General features: G+C 31.0%; 1 protein-coding gene across 2 annotated transcripts in view; it reads right to left on the bottom strand.

Moving 5' to 3' along the window:
• Positions 1 to 20,498, bottom strand: part of LOC123262459 (putative tyramine receptor 2) — a 183,869-nt gene that overhangs the window by 104,834 nt on the left and 58,537 nt on the right. The window lies entirely within an intron of this gene.

Below are 20,498 nucleotides of genomic sequence, written 5' to 3'. Positions count from 1 at the left end.
CTTGACCGATTTCATCGCGGTTGGTGCCATTCAAAAGGGCTTGACCAAACTTAGATTTTGAAAACTATTTGGACCGATTCAGATCAATAGATTTTGAGAAATCTTAAAAAAACTGAAAAAAAAATTTTTTCAAATGTGGTTTTTTTGGAATAACTTTTAAACGGCTTGAAGGTTCAATTCCAAAAACTAATCAGCTCTTAACCTCAAAAAACCACGTCGATCGCCACCAGTCCGGTCAAAATCGGTTGATTCATTCGAGAAATATCGTGAACGAAAGAAAACCGAAAAAAGTGTTTTTTTGGAATAACTCCAAAATTCCTAGCGCGATCAATTCAAAATTTGAGAGTCTTTGTGAGGCTTGAAAAACTTCGTCGAATGCTTCTAACCGCGTAAAAATCGATTTATTCATTCAAAAGTTATTGCGGTTTAAAAATTCAAAAAATAGTGTCATCAAATCTCTATCAGACTTTTGAGCTCGAAGAGCTTTTAAGCATAGGAAAGCAATCTCTTTGAGCTCGGAGAGCTCAAAATAACCCATAAATTGTATTTTTGAGCTCGAAGAGCTCAAAAACGTCATTGGTGCAATTTTAAGCGCCTAAGTATGGAATTAGCGGGAAGTTGCAGGGATGGCCTTCAGGGTCAACCGTTTTCCTAATTTTTAACTTCCCTCTAAGAAAATCGAAGATTTTCAAAAATCGGGAAGTTATTGTTTTCACCCCGTTTTGCAAAAATCGAGTTTTCATCAGATCTCGACGTTTGAAGGTCACAGGAAGCTTCTCTGACTATCCCCGCGAGGTTGTCACGGTGTCTGTATGTGTGTGTGTGTGTGTGTGTGTGTGTGTGTGTGTGTGTGTGTGTGTGTGTGTGTGTGTGTGTGTGTGTGAAAGTATGTGAACCGCTTATAACTTTTGAACGGCTTGACCGATTTCATCGCGGTTGGTGCCATTCGAAAGGGCTTGACCAAACTTAGATTTTGAAAACTATTTGGACCGATTCAGATCAATAGATTTTGAGAAACCTTAAAAACTGAAAAAAAAATTTTTTTCAAATGTGGTTTTTTTGGAATAACTTTTAAACGGCTTAAAGGTTCAATTCCAAAAACTAATCAGCTTTTAACCTCAAAAAACCACGTCGATCGCCACCAGTCCGGTCAAAATCGGTTGATTCATTCGAGAGATATCGTGAACGAAAGAAAACCGAAAAAAGTGTTTTTTTGGAATAACTCCAAAATTCCTAGCGCGATCAATTCAAAATTTGAGAGTCTTTGTGAGGCTTGAAAAACTTCGTCGAATGCTTCTAACCGCGTAAAAATCGATTTATTCATTCAAAAGTTATTGCGGTTTAAAAATTCAAAAAATAGTGTCATCAAATCTCTATCAGACTTTTGAGCTCGAAGAGCTTTTAAGCATAGGAAAGCAATCTCTTTGAGCTCGGAGAGCTCAAAATAACCCATAAATTGTATTTTTGAGCTCGAAGAGCTCAAAAACGTCATTGGTGCAATTTTAAGCGCCTAAGTATGGAATTAGCGGGAAGTTGCAGGGATGGCCTTCAGGGTCAACCGTTTTCCTAATTTTTTTTTGTGTTTTCTTCAATGAGAGATGTCCAAATTGAGAAATTTCCGAATTTTCTTGTCCATAATTAGAGATGTTCATTTGTAAAGCTTTTCTATATTCAGAATTGTTCATTTGTGTATATGTCAAATAACCTTGATGTCTTTTAATCAAATTGTCTGAATTTAGGTTTGTCATTATTTTTTAATTTCCTTTGTATCTTCTTTATATAATTCCATTTTTTTTAAATTTAAATTATTTCAATGGACTATTTTCTAATTTTAGGCCTTTTCAATTTTAATTTTGTATGATAATATGATCTAATAATTTAGTAAATGTCTTTATATTGAGCTATAATTATTTGATATTATTTATTTTTAAGACTGTAATCATAAGGAGACTAATATTTTATTTATTTTCTTTTAATTGAAACATCAAATTTATTTGAAATATTTTATTTGTATAGTTTTTAATATTCAAATTATTTCTCTGGTGATTTACCAAGTAGGAATTTTTCATCTTTAATTATGTTTATGTATAGTAATTTTTGTTTGGATAAATTTCTATAATTATGTTTGTCTGAGCTTACAATTATTTATTTTATGTGAATTTTCTTCATAGTTTCGTATATTTTTTTTATTTTCTGAACATATTATTAATTGAAATTTTTAGTGAGAGATGTCCAAATTAAGAATTTTTTATCCTACCCGAATCATTGCCAACCGTTACAAATCAATGACGTCGACTGTATGTAGAATTATAATAAATTAAATATTTACTTGTTAATTACAATTTTATTTTGTTTTCATATCATTCTATACAGTCATTCCGTCTATTTTAGCCATTGCACAACTAGCCTCATACCCATGCTCAACTAGCCTCACTAGTGGGGCAAGTTGAGCAATTTGGAGTGCTCGCGTATTTCCGGAAATAACTTGAAAATTTGAACTCGGATCGTTTTTGTGTCACTAGACCTTTTGAAGAAGACTAAATTACGAACCTAACAGTATATGACTTGATTAAATCCGATACATCGTCTTAAAGTTATGGAAGGTCGAACCAAAAAGTGATCAACTAGCCCCGCCCTACCCTACTCGCGATTTTATTGAATATTTTGATAATTTTAGTTCAATAAATTTAATCAACAGTAAATAGTTTCGCTTCAGCAAATAGATGGCGAGAGGTAGTCTAACGATTTCCTGATCGGACCGGTAGATCAAGTAATCAAGTACCATTCAATAGTTATTATATTCTTCTTCTTGAAACACTTGACACATCTCCGAACATTCAATATCTCGATTTTATGGAAAAGAATCATAAATGTTATTGATAACTAATTACTATAATATTAATAAGTCTGGATAGTATGAAACGTTAAAATAAATCTTCAGATTATCTGATTAAAGTTTTTTTCTAAATTGACATATAATTTTAGAACTGGAAAAGCAAATTAAATTCAATAGAAAAATTTTTTGGTGAAAATTGCAAAAAAATAGTATCAAGGACAACAATAACACAAGTCTTACTGTGAATATTTTCTAACTTTACTTGAATTTTTATTCATTAATGAGCGATTCTAATTACTGAATTAAAATTTCTCATATTTTTTGACTAAAAGGTTCCTTTTATTCGATAAAATTATTAGTTTGCAGTGATTCAGATAAAATAGTTATAAATTTAATTTTTGTTACTTTGCAGAACTCGCTAATTTTTAGAGGGATGAAACATAATATGTCATTTAAAACTTCTCAAATATTATTTTGTATAAAGTAATACTTTATTATGAACCACTTGTTCAGCGAAAAATTCGCTACAATTATTTATCTGGTAACTTTACAAAATATTAACAGATCATATTCATATTACGATTTTTCATCATTGAATTAATAACATTTCCGAAGTATATGACGCAGATTTTACTTTTTATATTTGAGTATTTTAGTTAATTACTTAAAAATTAATAGAAACAATTATTGTTATTAGTGCGGTGATTATTATTTAATTATTGTATTTATTTGGTTAATAATTTTATATTATTGTTACCGAAGGTATGATTAAATTAAGAAATTAAGCATGTGAGAAATTATTACGAAGCCGAGCGAATTAATTGTAAAAGAAATTAAAAGACTGGGAAAATTATTCTAAGTTCCGAACAAGATTTAGTATGGGAAAGCGATGAATGGATATATAATGAAAGAAATTGCGATTAAAATAATAAAAAATTGTGAATTTGACGAAACGAATGGATAGAAAATGAAGGAAATTACGATTAAAATAATAAAGAATTGAGTTTCGAAAATAAAAACTTAGAATTTGGCGAAACGAATGGATAGAAAATGAAGGAAATTACGATTAAAATAATAAATAATTATTTTTGAATGCTAGTTCGAGGACACCGGACAGGTGTCTAAAACGACCCTTCCGGTTCGTTACAAGAGAGTTAGGGGAAAAATGATAAACGCCAAAATTTGGCTCGATAAGGCAAGCAGTTCTTTCTCGGGAGAATTACTCGGACGAATACTCTTCACCAAGTAATTCTAGAGGATGATACTCTACCTGGAGTCTGACCAAGGCCCAGGTAAGTATCATGAACCGACCGGATGAAAGTGCTGACTTGACCATGTGGGGGAAATTTGGCCACCGCGTAGCTGGAAAGGGTTGCTTTCCAAGCACCCGAACGGGATTAGGGGTAAGTAGGGCCGGAAAGGGTTGCTTTCCAAGCACCCGAACGGGATTAGGGGTAAGTAGGGCCGGAAAGGGTTGCTTTCCAAGCATCCGAACGGGATTAGGGGTAAGTAGGGCCGCGATTTAGGGTGTAACCGTCGGTAGGATTACTACTTTGTAAAAGTAGTAGACAGAGTTTAGCCACCAGGTGGCACCGAAAACGGAAAAACAAACGGTGTGTGCGGGTTATGTTCGAATATTGTTAATTTTGACATAAAGTTTGTACATATTATCACTTAAGCTTTTGATATTTGTTGAAAAGAGTGTTCTAATGTATTGTTTATATTGTTTAATTTGCTTATATTGTTTATATCGTTTATTAATATGATCAGGCCAATAAAGAGGTTTTCTTTTTTTTGATTTATTTAAAATGAAGTGTTTTGTTTATATTTTGTTATTGATAATGTGATCCCCGTTTATGACTCTGGACTCTGGCGAGCAAATTTCGAGCCGGGGACAAATTAGTTATTTATATTTTTGGAAAACGTGGACGTTACAAGTATTTAGCTGATACTTGAATCAAAATTTAATTTATTTGGGTGTTGTTTAGATGTATCAGTCTCTTTCTAAATTGACATATAATTCTAGAACTTATGACCCAAATTTTACTTTTTGTATTTGAGTATTTTAGTTTATTTTTTTATTAATTACTTAAAAATTAATAGAAACAATTATTGTTATTAGTGCGGCAATTATTATTTAATTATTGTATTTATTTAGTTAATAATTTTATATTATTGTTACTGAAGGTATGATTAAAATTAAGAAATTAAGCGTGTGAGAAATTATTACGAAGCCGAGCGAATTAATTGTAAAAGAAATTAAAAGACTGGGAAAATTATTCTAAGTTCCGAACAAGATTTAGTATGGGAAAGCGATGAATGGATATAAAATGAAAGAAATGACGATTATTATTTTGTAAGAAATAATTTAGGTAATCGAAGATTTTATAAGTCCCGAGGACAATTTAGTATGGAAAATCAACGAATGGATATATAATGAAAGAAATTGCGATTAAAATAATAAAGAATTGTGAATTTGACGAAACGAATGGATAGAGAATGAAGGAAATTACGATTAAAATAATAAAGAATTGAGTTTCGAAAATAAAAACTTAGAATTTGGCGAAACGAATGGATAGAAAATGAAGGAAATTACGACAAAAATAATAAATAATTATTTTTGAATGCTAGTTCGAGGGCACCGGACAGATGTCTAAAACGACCCTTCCGGTTCGTTACAAGAGAGTTGGGGGAAAAATGATAAACGCCAAAATTTGGCTCGATAAAGCAAGCAGTTCTTTCTCGGGAGAATTACTCGGGCGAATACTCTTCACCAAATAATTCCAGAGGATGATACTCTACCTGGAGTCTGACCAAGGCCCAGGTAAGTATCATGAACCGACCGGATGAAAGTGCTTCTCCCCGTGCCGAAGCCCTCAGCTGAGGTACGGTAGGTGACCATAAGCCGTGTAGGTGGGGGCGAAGAGGACACTCTCCATTCGCTCTCGGGGTAGAGGTTTAGGCCCAGGGGTGACGGCTAGTCTCCTGGGGAAGCGGGGAACCAGCTCTTGACAGTTAGTTCGCGATTTTGAACCGCGAGTATGTGTGAAAAGAGTGTTCTAATATATTGTTTATATTGTTTAATTTGTTTATATTGTTTATATCGTTTATTAACATGATCAGGCCAATAAAGAGGTTTTTTTCTTTTTTTCTTTGATTTATTTAAAATGAAGTGTTTTGTTTATTATTTTGTTATTGATAATGTAATCCCCGTTTATGACCCTGGACTCCGGCGAGCAAATTTCGAGCCGGGGACAAATAAATTATTTATTTTTATAATTTTTGAAAACGTGGACGTTACAAACTGGAGAAGCAAATTGGATTCAATCGATCAATTTTTCGGTGGAAATTGCAAAAAAAAAGTAGCGCGGATAACAATAGTACAAGTCTTACTGTCAATATTTTCTTACTTTACTTGAATTTTTATTAACTAATTGACGATTCTAATAACTGAATTCAAATTTTCAACATTCTTAAAATCTTTTCGACCGTAACGTTGCGGTTTTAATAATTAATTACCTACGACAGAAACTACTCCAAAAGTGATTAATAAAAAATAAATGTCAGGGATTTGTAAAAAGTTATAACCAGCTAACGATGAATGAAAGCTATTTCTGTCGAAACTTTTTCGTAAATAATAGATACACATGAATGGTCATCTTTATACTGCATATCTGTCTTTAGTAACAATTTCCCAACATATATTCAACATCTATTCAACACTGCAGAAAACTTTTCACTGTTAATTTCATTATTATCCAAGAAACTTTCTTCTTTCCAAATAAAACTAGCAGTTTTTCCTGATGTCTGATAAAGTTAAAACTTTCACGAACCAGCATTATAAGTATAATCACATATGGTCCGATCTAATCTTTTTGCCCGGGTGCAAGCCACTACATATGGCCCGCAAGCCAGTGGTCTAGTCACGAATTTTCATCGTCAGCTAAAATACCCTTTTTCCCAGAATTGGTATGTAAGTCAATTAAGTGACCTCAAAAGTACTTATCCCACGAAAAAAGGTACCTGACAGTTATAATTATCTCGAAAATCGATTTATAAACTGGTACCGAAATGTCGGATCATAACTTTCCGTTTTTTGTAGATTTCATATAAATCTAACTATTGCATTTGTCCTCATGACATAACTTTTGAAAAATTTTGCTACACGGAGAAAAAAATTTAGCTACAGGAACTCTATAGTAGATAGTTACTTGTAAAAAGTTCCAGTAGGTTAACGCATTCTTATGGCAACAATACCGTTTGACTCCTACACGGAGAGAATTTTGTGTTAACGGTAACCATCCCTATTTTGTAGCTTCTACTATCAAGGATAATTATTAACTTTTACAAAGTTAAGATGATAAATGCAACAATCCGGCGATTGTAATTAGTACAATCAGTGTATATTAATTCCCACAATTATGATGATACGGTTTATCATCTAGATGGTAACTTTTATCATCGGAGATAGTTAATATCATCATGATTGCAATCATAAAAAAAATAAACATGAAGTATAAAAAACTAAAATTTTTCGATTTTAGAGTCAGAATATAATAACATTCTAATGTTTGACATAAGAGTGAGTATTGAAAAAAGTATATCTATATTATTAAGAGAATAACAAAAATTTTGTCTCCAGGATAGTCATATGATAAAATAGGTTTTTTTTTTTGTGAAATTCAGTGTCATTGCAAAGGTCTTGACTTGAATTTCCGCCTTTTCAAGGGTTCATATCATTCTCATCGATAGTCAATTTATCATGATAAGTATTTAGGCTGCATTCGAAAATGCTCCATTTCTAGACATATAATTAAGAAATGATCTTTTATCTTGTTAACTATAGACATTTTTAAAGATATAAGCTCATCCCGACATTACACTCATCGAGACCTTTCATTTGAGTACCCACATCAATTTTTCGTATATTTTATATATTTATATATATATTATATATATATGTATGTATGAAAAATATATCAAAATGCATGCGGGTACTCAAATGAAAGCTCTTGGTGAGTGTGACATCAGGATGAGCTTATATATTAAAAAATGTCAATAATTAAGAACTGACATTGCTATCTTGTCAACTATTGACATTTTTAAATATATAAGCTCACTCCGACATTACACTCATCGAGACCTTTCATTTGAGTACCCACATCAATTTTTCATATATTTTATATATTTATATATATATTATATATATATGTATATATGAAAAATATATCAAAATGCATGTGGGTACTCAAATGAAAGCTCTTGGTGAGTGTGACATCAGGATGAGCTTATATATTAAAAAATGTCAATAATTAAGAACTGACATTGCTATCTTGTCAACTATTGACATTTTTAAATATATAAGCTCACTCCGACATTACACTCATCGAGACCTTTCATTTGAGTACCCACATCAATTTTTCATATATTTTATATATTTATATATATATTATATATATATGTATATATGAAAAATATATCAAAATGCATGTGGGTACTCAAATGAAAGCTCTTGGTGAGTGTGACATCAGGATGAGCTTATATATTAAAAAATGTCAATAATTAAGAACTGACATTGCTATCTTGTCAACTATTGACATTTTTAAATATATAAGCTCACTCCGACATTACACTCATCGAGACCTTTTATTTGAGTACCCACATCAATTTTTCATATATTTTATATATTTATATATATATGTATATATCAAAAATGCATATGGGTACTCAAATGAAAGCTCTTGATGAGTGTGACATCAGGATGAGCTTACATCTTTAGAAATATCAATAATTAAGAAATGACCTTATATCTTGTAAACTATTGACATTTTTAAAGATATAAATTCACCCAGACATTACACTCATCGAGACCTTTCATTTGAGTACCCACATAAATTTTTCATATATTTTATTTTATATACTTATATATATTATATATAAATATATAAAATATATGCTTATATCTTCAAAAATGTCAATATTACAGTGCAATTTAACAAAAGTCATTACTTAATAAAGCGAAATTTTTATTTATTTATAATTCACAAATCACGGTAGTCACATCCCGACCAGAAATTGTAGTGAGGAATGCCGAAGAATTAGTGAGGGGCAAGTTTGGCTTGCCTAACTTAGGCAAGCCTAATTTGCGTCTTTTTAAATCCACATTAGGCAAAACGAAGATTGGCATGCCAAATTTGCATGTAATTTGGGACATCTATGGAGTTAAATTGTTGCAGGGATGGCCTTCAGGGTCAACCGTTTTCCTAATTTTTTTTTTATATATTTAAAAAGCAAAATGTCTTTTAAAAATGTCATAAGTGTTGAAACTAGTGTTTTGCCATGACATTTATGTGTAAATATTATTCTACAAGTGCAATAGAAAATAAATAGAGACAATTTTAGTTCAAGAAATCGCTTGATTTTTGTAAGGCGAGTGAAGAGCACAACCTCATCCGCTTCGCTTATGAGGCGTGCAAAAGAACAACTATCTTCGTTATCGTGCGAAAACTTTTTTTCAAGAGTTTAACTGGCCTTTCAAGCAAACATACTTTCAAGAGGATAAAAAGACCAAGTATGTATGTATATTGTATAATGTATACTGTTATATATTTTGTTGGAAAGTAAGAGAAAATTGAATGAATTAAAGTTTCTTTAATAAAAATGAAAGAGTTTCACGCGTTTTCAAACTATTAAGAAAATAACTTTTCGCAACAACTTTCTGACTTTAATTAATATAAAATAAAACATTTATACTATATAAGTTAAAGTTAAAAGCGTTCGTTTTATTATTTGAATGAATATCTAAAAAGTTTTGGAAAAACTTTTGTTGTTTTAAAAATTTTTTAACGTAAGGTATTTTTAGACGAAATCAAATGATTGAAATAAATAATAGTTTATTTTTGGAAAAATTGAAGTTTCACTACAGGAGTCTGATGCAAATTACATTTAAATATTTAATTGAATAAAGGTAAAGTACCCAGTAGTTGAACAAGTTTCAAAGTAAAACGTATTTGACCCTACTTGTAATATATGGGTGATTCTCTGTAAGGATGTTTTTCACTGTTCCAGGCATTTTTTTATTGGAAAAATTGTTATTTCCTTACCAAAAAAAATTTGCTACGAAAGTAAAAAAATATTTCTGTTTGGAGCATTGAAAACTAAAATGAAATAAATTTTGGTTTTTTTGCTATAAATTCGTAAACCACCGAAATAACAGTCCCCTGGGCTGTCCCATACCCAAAATTAAAACTTTAAGATTAAATTTTAAGTTATTCGTCCATAATATATAATTTGGTCCATAATGTTTAGAAACTTAATTAGTTATCTAAAAATCTTCTTTAATAAAAAGTACCGAAAATTAATTTGTTTCATTAAATTCATTAAACCAAAGTTTGTCCCAGGCATTTTAAGGGGTTAGGGGTAGTCAGAGGCACGAAAAAATGAGAATTTTCAGTATTTTTTTTTTGCTATTAAATCATGTTATTTTACAAAAGTAGTAATATGGCATTATTATACAATGTTTTGACTTGAAATCACGAAAATTTCAAAAAAAAAAAAATTTTATTTTCAAAGTTATAGCTGTCTGTGTTGACCCAGTTCCAAAAAAAGGTCCTTGCGGTGACAATCATAAGTCCTTGGAAATTCATCTAAAATCAATCGGATGAAAAAAATTAGTTTTATAAATAGATAATCCTGGGCCTGATCGAAGGATTTTTTTTTTTCAAAAATTAACAAAATGGCGGCTTCAGGAAATTTTTGTCTAGATTTTTGGGAAAAAATCAACAGTTAATTGGTTTTAAAAAATCGAAATTTTTGAAAAAAAAAAAAATCCTTCGATCAGGTCCGAGTTTATTATATATTCTAAAAGCTGTATAAATTTTATTAAAATCTACTGAGCGGTTTTCGAGTTACAGTTGTCACCAGTTCAAAAAACATAGTTTTGAGAAAAACGCGTTTAAAGTTTCACTCTAGATTCACGTACAGAAATACGAATTATTAAATTACTTACATCGAGTCATCTATTCCTGGGCCATATAATAGTTCTTCAGCCATTGTGGAAGTTTCCAAAACATCAATTTGCTGTTGCCTACGAAGCATTCTGCCTTCCCGAGTGTTGTCGTTGGCGCGCTGATCTGCCACTTTCACACGTGCAGCATCCAATTTATCAGCATACCGATGGGAATTAGACCGACAATTAAGTCCTAGGGTATCCATAATCATTAATAATGAATTTGAACCTTCATTAAATATACAAGTAGCTATGTATGCAGCAATTTATACGATAGTAGAACTAGTATTCACGGTTTTTGGGCATATTTTCCACACTAGTTGGTTGAAGCTCTTATTATTATTCTGATTGAATCCACCTACACATCTTGAAAGTAAATTATCATTACTGAGATCGTCGTAAATCGGTTTAATAGCTTTTAAAACATCAGGAGGTAAGGGAGAATAATCTTGAGTATAAGTATCAAGCTCTCCACTTGCTTCAGCGCGCTGGTAAGAGCACCAAGAATCTTCGCCTTTGGGACACATATCATGATTCGGATTTTCATCAGTCGAACCGTAGTGGTAAAAAGTTGCCATAATAGCAGATTTCATATCTTTAATAGAATCGCAATGAGGACGTATTGATAAACCATAGTACACAGTTAATTTGTCTATTACTTTTCCTGTAAGCCTACCTCTACCACCAAGACCTTTTTGTTTAGTTTTCAGAGTACGCAGTCGAGTCCCCATCCGCTTCTGAACATGGCCTATCCCGACTAGAAATTGTAGTGAAGAATGCCGAAGAATTAGTGAGGGGCAAGTTTGGCTTGCCCAACTTAGGCAAGCCTAATTTACGCCTTCTTAAATCCACGTTAGGCAAAACGAAGATTGGCATGCCAAATTTGTATGTAATTTAGGGCATCTATGGCAAGACGAACTTCGGCGAACCTTTGGAATGCCTGACTAGCTGGAGGTAACGATAACCAAAGATTTGCCGAAGTTTGGCTTGCCATAAATGTCCCTAATTACCTTTAAGTTTGGTAAACCGAACTTCCGTAGACTTTTGGATTTTATAATTTCCTGCAAGTTAGGCATTCCAAACGTTTGACGAACTTCGGCATTTCTTGCCAAAGTACTCTAAAACGGAGTGGGAGAAGATATTTGGCTTTAAGTCTTTCCAAGGTTGAGCCTTTTAGTTCTATACATATAAAAGTGTGTATTTATGAGAGTATTTGTGTATTGTACATATAAACATGGTGTCTCATGTACCCGACTTGAAATTTCAGTGAGGCATATGCCGAAGAACCAATTCGGGGCAAGTTTGGCTTGCCTAACTTAGGCTTGCCTAGGTTGTACCTCATAAAAACCAAGGTAGGCAGAACGAAATGTTTGGCTTGCCATATTTGAACGTAACTAGGAAAGTTTTATGGATTCCTTAAGTCTGATATATCATGGGAACGCCGAACTGGTTTCAAGTAACGATAACCTGAGTTTTGCAAATTTGGAGCGAACTTGGCTTTCCGAACTTAGGCTAGCCCAATTCGAATCTTATTTGTTTTAAATTAGGCAAGCCGAACATTGGTTGTGCTTATAAGTATCTTGAAGTAAGAGGTCGCTCATCATCAGCGTAGCGTCGCGGTATGGTATAGGGCCCTCGTGCGTCGGGTACCGTGTTCGAGTCTCGCGTTCAACATGTACGATTTTTAATAATTAATAATTACTATTAAGGCGAGTGTGAAGTAAAGTTAAGTATTATGTGTGATTAGTGTATCTAACTCCTCCATCATCTCCTTCCCCCTTGACTTATCAAATCTACCAATCAAAAAAACCTCTTCAAATTAAAAAACGCTCCGAAAAACAAAAAAAAAAATTACAGAAAAAATAAAATTAAATAATAAAAATAATGTTAAATAAAAGCAACAAAGAATTTGTTTTTTTTTTTTATTCATGAAATATTCAAAAAATTTAGTCCTAAATTTAATATTTATGCTTAAAATAGTAAAAGAAGATAAAAAATAAGCATTTGTTATAATTAATTTTCGCTTGATAATAAAAAAGCTAAAAATCAAGAAAGAATTAGATTTGGATTCTTCGTTGCGAATTTGGTTTCCAAACTGCAACCTAATCAGGAAGCCAAGTTAGGCTGAGCCTCGCAACTGCGTTACATCCCAAACTTCGGCTTGGTTTGGATGCCTCACTTACTGCAAGTTTGGAATTCGGCATGCCTTACTTGCGCCAAATCATTGCCTCACTGAAATTTCTAGTCGGGATGCTGATCGCTAGTCTATAAACCTATTAGAGGTTAGAGTGCTGTTAAAATTATACGGTCCCAGCTTATTCAAGTTCTGGGTAGCGCTTTGAAAATTTTGAGGTAGAGTTAGATGCTAAAATTTAATATAAGAATTATAGTTTATGTGTATACAAAAAATATGTATTATTTAGAAAAGACTATTCCATTGGGTGGTACAATTTCTTTTCACTTAAAATGATGATATACCGTTTTTTGTTACTGATTGTTCGATTTACGGTTTAGTGCCATTTTCATTAAAAAATTTCAACAAAAATATAATTGTTTTGATTTATAATTAAGAAAACTTACAGAAATCAATTACTGTATCATTGAATAATGATAACATGCGCATATTACTCATTATAAATACATGGATTTTGTATTACAACAATTCGATTAGTCTGTTCAAATACTGGTCCCATTTTTCTAAGGGTTCAAGTGCTGGGTACTTTAACTTACTTTTAATATCAGATTTTTTTTAACTTCCCGCTGAGAAAATTTAAAATTTTCAAAAATCGGGAAGTTATTGTTTTTACCCCGTTTTTCGAAAATCAAGTTTTCATCAGATCTCGACATTTTGAGGTCCTAGGAAGCTTCCCTGATTATTCCCGCGATGGTATCTGTATGTCTGTATGTATGTATGTGTAGATGTATGTAAACCTCTCATAACTTTTGAACGGCTTGACCGATTTTATCGCGGTTGGCGCCATTCGAAAGAGCTTAGCTGAACTTAGATTTTGAATATAGCTTGGACTGATTCGGACCGGTAGATTTTGAGAAATCTTAAAAAAACTGCAAAAAAAAATTTTTTTTAAGTGTAGTTTTTTTCAATAACTTTTAAACAGCTTGACCGATCGATTCCAAAAACTAATCACCTCTTAACATCAAAAAACCACGTCCATCGCCACCAAGCCGGTCAAAATCGGTTGATTCGTTCGTGAGTTATCGTTGACGAAAGAAATCAGAAAAAAGTGTTTTTTTTTTTTAATTACACTAAAAATTCCGGTCTGATTAATTTGTGTTTGAAAGTGTATCATAGAATTTAAAAAACTGCGTCATATGCTGCCAACCGCGTGAAAATCGGTTCATTCATTCAAAATTTATTGGAGTTTGAAAATTCAAAAAATAGTGTTTTATTGAACTTTTATCAGACTTTTGAACTTGGAGAACTCAAAACTACACGAAAATTATATTTTTGAGCTCGAAGAGCTCAAAAACGGAATAAGTGCAATTTTGAGCGCTTAATTACGAAAGTAATAAGAAGTTGCAGGGATGGCCTTCAGGGTCAACCATTTACCTAATTTTTTGTTTTGAGCTTGAAACTATTAGTGGAAAAAAATTGAAAAATGGCTTTAGATTACAAATAAGTAATAATAAATCGACAGAACGCTAGACTTACATTGTGGTACAAATGAATAACCCTCATTGTAAGTTGACAAACACGTGAGCTATTATTATATACATTAAATTATGAAAATCGATATCGAGGTGAAGAAGTCTGAAATTGGCTAGTGACGTCTAATTAATAAACTCCAATTAATGAACTCCTCTTGTAAATTTACAAGTATATAATTAGTCAGTGTAAATATTTGAAATTTGAAATTCATTATTATTTGATGAGAGTCAATGTTTAAACATAACATTACTTTGATAGTACTTAAGAGATAAAAGGATTTGTTAACATTTAATGAAATTTATCAACTGTTAATTAGCAATGTATTTATTTAACATCATATTATATCATAGTTTGGATAGTTTCGAATTCCGCTAGTTTAATAATCCCAAATTACAAATTCATGGTATAACTTATATTTAATTAGCAATCTCATGCGGATAAATTTAAATACAAGCAGAACATGCATGTCACACAGCTTTTGCGACAAGGTTGTGTCGTGATTTGTTTGTGATCTTCACGCCGCATCGAAAGAGAGACTGTTTCATTTGAATATGTATTTTGATGAGGTTAACAAATCTCTGTTAACTGCTAATAAACATATTTATGCCACAAAAAAATAGTTATTACGCATGGTTATGTATTCTGTCATCAAATATTGATTTTGATGCTTTTTACTGACAATTTTCATTTTAGGAGATCAACGACACAAATCGTGAAAAGATATTTGTTTGTTTATTGCTTCAATTTTTTTGTTCAAGGCAGAATTATGAAAAAACTATTTTTTATCAGTTTTAATTTGATATTTATTAACTATGCTCTACCGATTTAACTATTCAAGATTGAGTATTTAGGTTTCGAAATTAAGTTTAGTATTTTTCTATTATAAACTCTGAGCAATTTATAAGTTTTGGTTTTCACTTGAAGGATATTTAAATTACCAATAAAAATCAAAACTTCGACCATCAAGATTAATTCCCTAAAATAAATTGTTTTTTTATTTTTTAAATTTAATTTTAACCAATTGATGATTTCAGTTTAAAATAATAGCTGTTAAAAGTTACTACTTACTATCCTAATATTTTTTATTTTAAATAAATCCAGCACATCACCGTGAGTAATTAATTATTTGAGATTTAAATAATTCGTATTTAATCAATTGTTTTATTACTGAACTTAAGTCACACCAAATATTTCAATTAATTCAACATTTTATTATTTGCAAACAACTATTCGTGTAAATAAATATTTGTACTCTTGAAAAAGAAACTCTAACACTGATTGTATGATTGTAGATACCACCGGTTGGCATTTTTTATAAACATTACTGAAGGAAATCATTGAAACTCGACTTTACTGAGATATAGGGGAACCTGGGGCACGAAGGCCTCCCTGGGGCACGACGGTCCCCCTCAAAAATTAGGTAAAAATTTTTTTTTTCAACTTTCGTCATGACCTCTATAATGCTTTCATGATATTTTAGGCCAATATGTGATATGTGGGGCAAAATGGACCACTCGAAAAAAAAAAAATTGTAACGAAAAAATTATTTTTTTAACTTCCCGCTAAGAAAATTGAAAATTTTCAAAAATCGGGAAGTTATTGGTTTTACCCCGTTTTTCGAAAATCGAGTTTTCATCAGATCTCGACGTTTTGAGGTCCTAGGAAGCTTTCCTGACTATTCCCGCGAGGGTGTCACTATGTCTGTATGTATGTGTGTGTGTGTGTGTGTGTAAGTATGTAAACCTTTTATAACTTTTGAACGGTTGAACCGATTTCATCGCGGTTGGTGCCATTCGAAAGGGCTTCGCTAAACTTAGATTTTCTGTTAATTTGAACCGATTCGGAACGATAGATTTTGAGAAATTTGGAGAGATCTAAAAAAAAGTAGGAAAAAAATTTTAAACGGCTTGATGGTTCAATTCCAAAAACTAATCAGCTCTTAACCTCAAAAAACCACGTCGATCGCCACCAGTCTGGTCAAAATCGGTTGATTCGTTCGAGAGATATCGTGAACGAAAGAAAACCGAAAAAAGTGTTTTTTCGGAATAACTCCGAAATTTCTAACGCGATCAATTCAAAATTTAAGATTCTTTGTGAGGCTTAAAAAACTGCGTCGAATGCTGCCAACCGCGTGAAAATCGGTTTATTCATTCAAAAGTTATTGCGGTTTAAAAATTCAAAAAATAGTGTCATCAAATCCCTATCAGACTTTTGAGCTCGAAGAGCTCAAAAGCATAGAAAAACAATCTCTTTGAGCTTGGAGAGCTCAAAATAACCCACAAATTGTATTTTTGAGCTCGAAGAGCTCAAAAACGCCATTGGTGCAATTTCAAGCGCCTAAGTATGGAATTAGCGGGAAGTTGCAGGGATGGCCTTCAGGGTCAACCGTTTTCCTAATTTTTTTTTTTCATTCAATATATATAATCGCACGTTAAAATAATATAAAATGTGTATCAAATATTTTTCTCAAGGTGAGAAAATTTTTTTTTCAGCTAAAGTAGGTGGCGCTGCTTCCCTAAAGTATCTAAAAATCTTGATCAAATATAAAAATTTATTGTATCAAGTATTTATGATAAATTATCATTTAAGTTAACTCCTATTCTTTCCCGCTTCACAGCATTATTTATATTTATAAAAATGCTTGCCGTAAGATGGGCGGTGTGGCTTAATGTATATAGAATAAGCGAAAGGAAATTTAGTATAGACCGGATAGCTCAAATGGCAGAGTAGCCGACATGCCTTCGGAAGGTTCTGGGTTCGAATCCCAGTCCGAGCTATCTAATAATTTTTTCTCGCATATTCTATAAACTCACATTAAGATGATCCTCTCCACATTCCTCTCTCAATCCTTTCCTACCAATATCTTGTTACGTGAATGTGGAACGCTTCACGTAATAATTACTGTAACTCCTATTCTTTCCAGCTTGACAGCATTATTTATATTTGTAAAAATGTGGAAGGCTTCACGATTTTGTGTGTCACAAATATAAATACAAATATACACTAGTTGGGTTCTCATCTTTCCGTGTTCGGTCTTCCTTCAAGCACCCGAAAATTTTCTTGAGCCAAAAATTTAGTCCTGCAGTTAAGAAATTTTTCTTTCTGTGTGGTTAAAAAAAAGATCCGACTATTTTTAAAGTTTAGCTATAAATTATGGCTCTTTACCGTAAGATGGACGGTGGTGTTTATTACTCGGTAGGTCTTATTAGGTGACGGAATGGTAGTTACGGACAATGTCTCGGATAGCTTAACTGGTAGAGCCTTTGGCGCGTAACCAAATGATCCGGGTTCGAGTCCCGGTCTGGGCTGTCTGAATTATTTTTTCGGTTACCGAAAAATTCCTACTGAGTAAGGTCCCTCCTCCCCCCTTTATCCTTTATTTCCTCAGTTCCCAAATTTGTCTTTAATGACAAAAATTTAGCTATAAATTATGGCTAATATTACAATTTACAATGGCAAATATTTACTATTTTGTTTAGTTATAATAAGGTAAAAATATTCAAATTTCATAATCTAATGCTTGAAACTCATTTTTAAAAATGTTAGTTATCACTTTTACATTGTTGTAGATCGATAATTGAACTCACGTATTTTTTAATTCTACAAATTAAATTTGGTACAAAACTTGCACCTGTCTAACTCTAATTACTTACGGTGAAAAAAACTTTTTTTTCTTCTCCCACATATCCGGCGAAAAACTAAATGACATGTTCGTAAAGTTTAATTAAATAAAAAGACTTACGTACAAGATTATAGTGAGGTTTTAATTAAATTATTCTATAAACTTATTTTAAAATGAAGTAATATATCAACGTCATATCTCGTTTATTAATTTTTTTCGTAAAATCTAAAAAAAAACCTTTAATTCTCGTTCCAGTTCTGCTTGACTTGAGATGAACATGTTTAATTAAATAACTGCTTGAAAGTTTGAAACTCAAACCACATGTTAATTTCACCTGGGACAGGTTGATTCCTAAAATAAAATAACCGAATTACCGTCATAACTATGAATAAAAATAAACATCAAAAAGATCACGAAAAATTTTTCTCTCTGAGAATCAATGTTGGCTTTTTAAATAATCACAGGAATTTTTGTCCTCGTGAATCGTTAATTACTCTGGTGAAATAAAATTATGACTTTATAGTACTACGTAAATGTCCACTGAGAGGAATATTTTTAGCCCGACCAAAAAAAGAAAAAAAATATGACAAACGGTTCCTCGGCAGTCAAGCTTTAATAACTTCTCACTTTTGATGAAATACGAACTTCTGAAGATGAATTTAAATCATTATGGATTCCCTGATATTTTTTTAAATGAACTTAAAGCATCAGATTATGAAATTTTAATATTTTTGTTCTATTTTCAAGAGATCAAATATTTATTTACACAAATAGTTATTTTCAAATGATATACTGTTGAATTAATTAAAATATTTGGTGTAACTTAAGTTCAGTAATAAAACGATTGTAAAAAAGATAACTCTCGAGAAAAAATGTTTCTATATAATTGTATATAATCATATATGATTATATATGGAATCACATATATAATTATATACAATTATATATGATCATACATAATTATATATAATCATACATGATTATATATGGAATTGTATATGAGGTTATATATAATCATATATAATTATATATGACTATATATGGAGCAATATACAACCATGCACGATTATATATAGTTCCATATACAATTATATATAAGTATATAGAATTATATATAATCATACATGATTATGTATGGAATTGTATATGAAGTTATATATAATCATATATAATTATATATGACTATATATGGAGCAATATACAGCCATGCAGGATTATATATAGTTCCATATACAATTATATATAAGTATATAGAATTATATATAATCATACATGATTATATATATGGAATTGTATATGAGGTCATATATAATCATATATAATTATATATGACTATATATGGAGCAATATACAGCCATGCAAGATTGTATATAGTCCCATATATAATTATATATAAGTATATATAATTATATATGCTTATATATAATTAACAGACATAAAAATTTTTTCTTTGAAAAAAAATTTTTTTTTTGGTAATCACAAAAAGTGTAAAATGATGTTTATAATTACGTTTAAATAATTCTGAAATACAAAATTTGTCATATTTCCTATGAGATGTTTTGGTCTGCTCTGCCATTACCTAATAGTAAAATCATTATTTATTTTATTTTTTAAATAAGTGTTATATTATAATGAAATTCGGTAAAATAAATAAATTATGAATAATGACTATCCAAATATATATTAAAATCAATTTTTATATTCCATTTATGATAAACTCATATGATACATTATGTAGATCATAGAATCATTATTATCTAAGACAGCAGCACAGCAGACACTTCAAGACGCACAGAGATCACCAAAGTTAAGCAGCATTGAGCAGGGTTAATAGTTGGATGGGTGACCGCTGGTATTATAGCTATAAAATTATATCTAGATATTTTTTTTTTGCATTTTAATTGGTTACACAGAATTGCGTAGGACCATATTAAATATTCTATCCATAAAATTAACCCAATAATTAATTAGATGTAATAAATATATAATTAAATATTGTTATATATAGTTATATATAATTAGATATGATTATATTTGGCCATTTTTCATATATAATCATATATAACCAATTTATATATAAATATATATAATTATATATAAATATTTTTTCTCGAGCTGACATTTATAAAAATGAGTTCTAAGCATTAGATTATGAAATTTGAATATTTTAACCTCATAATTAAACAAAATAGTAAATATTTAATTAAATATCTTTATAAAAATAGCCAGATATTTTTTTCAACCATAAATATCACAGTTTTAAGCCGTTTCAAGAAAAAACAAACTGATTTTTGTTACATCTGAAATAAATACGCGGACAAAAATCAAAGTATGCACAAGATACGTTGATAATACTTCAGTAAAG

Source organism: Cotesia glomerata, linkage group LG4, assembly GCF_020080835.1.
Source record: "Cotesia glomerata isolate CgM1 linkage group LG4, MPM_Cglom_v2.3, whole genome shotgun sequence".
Taxonomy (NCBI): domain Eukaryota; kingdom Metazoa; phylum Arthropoda; class Insecta; order Hymenoptera; family Braconidae; genus Cotesia; species Cotesia glomerata.
The sequence above is the reverse complement of the archived record's forward strand: the minus strand, read 5'-3'. Positions and strand labels throughout refer to the sequence as shown.